This window comes from Tenrec ecaudatus, chromosome 7 (genome assembly GCF_050624435.1).
Source record: "Tenrec ecaudatus isolate mTenEca1 chromosome 7, mTenEca1.hap1, whole genome shotgun sequence".
Taxonomy (NCBI): domain Eukaryota; kingdom Metazoa; phylum Chordata; class Mammalia; order Afrosoricida; family Tenrecidae; genus Tenrec; species Tenrec ecaudatus.
The window spans coordinates 132,579,590-132,582,082 of record NC_134536.1 but is presented as its reverse complement, the minus strand read 5'-3'; the positions used below and the strand labels follow the sequence as shown (position 1 = coordinate 132,582,082).

The 2,493-nt window shown below is 43.6% G+C and overlaps 1 pseudogene; it reads right to left on the bottom strand.

The window, feature by feature from the left end:
• Nucleotides 1–973: 973 nt before the first annotated feature.
• On the bottom strand, nucleotides 974–1,315 carry LOC142452514 (prefoldin subunit 4 pseudogene; annotated as a pseudogene).
• Nucleotides 1,316–2,493: the final 1,178 nt, after the last annotated feature.

Here is a 2,493-nt window from a genome sequence, read left to right as displayed (position 1 = left end):
AAGACCAGGTCTCTCTGTCAGTTTGCCACTTTTCCTCCGTGAAAGAATAATTTAATCGCCTCCATATTTTTAAAATGATGCTCCCTTACTAAAATATATATTTTCTATCATATAACCAAGAAACAACCATTTATTTACATCCACGGGGCATATATGTGCTACTGAACTACAAGATCATGTACACGGTAGAACATGGCACCACACTATTTTCAATGGGAAGAACTCAAAGAGAAGTGAATCATCTCATGGCCCCTGCTTTGGAGACCCCTGATTCCTCATCTCCCATTCACTTCTTACCTCCCTGAAGCCTGACCTCCCTCTCCCCCCACTCCACAGAACTTGCTTGAATTTCTCCCACTGAAAGGGTGCCTTTGACCCCCAACTAGCATCATCACAGACTGGCTTGGTCTCAGAGTTGTCTTTCTTCCTAGCGCTCAACTCTCTCCCTCCCATTGAGTCCATTTCAACTCATAGCGACCCCATAGCACAGACGAGAACAGCCCCTGTGGGTTTATGAGACTAAATCTTTATGAGTAGAAAGCCTCATCTTTCTCCTGGGAGCAGCTGGTGGTTTTGAACTGCTAGCCTGGCTATTAGCAGCCCAACATGTACTCTATCATGGATAGTGCTTGTCTGTTTTCGTTCATGTTCTGTTTTCAAGTCAGGTATGTACCTAAGAGTGAAATTTCTAGGTGCTGTAATTGAGACAGTGACTGTTTACAGGAGGAGAAAACCTCATATTTCCCCTGAGGAGCAGCGGGTAGTTCTGACCCGCAAACCTAGTGGTTTGGAGCCCAATTCATAGCGATGAAGGCACGGGGCTCCTTCCGTAGCTTTGGGCAGATTCCAAGTACTTCTTTGTCTCTCCTCTGTCAGTTCTATACTCATTCCTTATTACCTTAGTGGTTTTTAAAAAAAAACAATATTCAAGTCTATTAAACAAATTAAGATGAGAAAAGGTATTATAAAATGTTTAACGTTCATCAGCTTCACGGTTTATGTCACTGCCAAACTTTGTATATAACTGAACTTTCAAGTCTGCTAGGACCTGCTGAATCGCCTGCACTCGGGATTCTAAGGCATCGATTTCTTCGCATCTTCTAGCATCTCCCATGTTTCCCATTGGGGGTGGCTGATGAAGTCATGGCCAACCTGTTGTGGAATCACGAGCAGCAGGATGTCATCACAAGCATCTTCTAGGTTCTGGAGTTGTTTCTTGAGCTCTGTGATTCTACTCATATTGTGGGCAACTTGGCTGACCCTTCTGCTGGTCTTCAAAAGTCACGTTGACATCTTTGGCAGCTGCCTTCTTCATGGGGCCACCATCTAGGGCTGGCTTTCAGTGTCTAATACCAACTTTTCCTGCCTTGAATCTTCTCCCCTTCCTGACTCCATCTTCCATCACGTTATATACATGTTATGCAAATCATAGCGGGTCATGCCTTTGCTTGAGAAGATCTTATTTTCAAAGGGATTGATTCTAAAGATACTTCATAGCCTGGTCTGGGATGGTCTTTGCATCAATGCTGTGGCTACTCACAGGTCCTCCTGAGTTTCTGGGTGCCCCCAAAACATGCAGCCAAGCAGGGGAGCCCTAAAAGTTGGAGGTCCAGGTCTACCAGAAGGCTTCAGAAGAAAGGCCCAGCAGTCTACTTTTGAAAAAAAAATCACTCATCAAAAACCTTATAAAGCATAGCTCTACTCTGAGTCTTCTGAGATCTCTATGAGTCAAGATCAACTCCGTGACCCACTAACTCCATTTGTTTGTTTGCTTGTTTATTGTATCCTTGACCACTGTCGCCCCACAGCTTTCTTCCAATCCTCAAAGTTCCTGCAGTTCCCATGTATTCCCAGCCTTTTTCTGTCTTTGTTCCTTCTGTCTGTAGTGTTAAGTCCTACCTTGTCCATTCAGAAAGCTCAACTCATCCCTGATGACACTGCTCAAATATCACCTGCTCTGTGAAGACCATCACCCTCAACCCTGGGAAGCTACTGATATACGCTCCTCTGTCTGAGCTTTGGTGTCTACATATGCCTGCTAGCTCCAGGGGGGGCTTGGTGGAAGCTTTGTTTGTGCCGTGTTTATCTACGTATTCCAAGTCACTAACATTTTAGACACAACTGAAGGAAGCTTTCTATGTGTCTAATATATGAATGAGGAGGTTTGGTGGTATAGTGGTTACTCATTGACCTTCTATCTGTAAGGTCAGCAGTTCGAAACTACCAGCCAATCTGGCTTTCTATTCCTATAAAGTTTCAGTCTCAGAAATTCACAGGGGCAGTCCTACCCGGTCCTATATGGTCACTATGACTCAGCATGGACTCAATGGCAGTAAGTTTGTATTTTGTCTTTTTTAAAATAAACGAACGAGTGAATAAATCATTATTAAAAATGATATACAATGACTCCATAAGAAACAAGTCCTAAAAATCCAACACTTGTATGTGAAGTTCATATTCCCCTGGTCAAGATTACCTTCCCCTCGTCCTGCA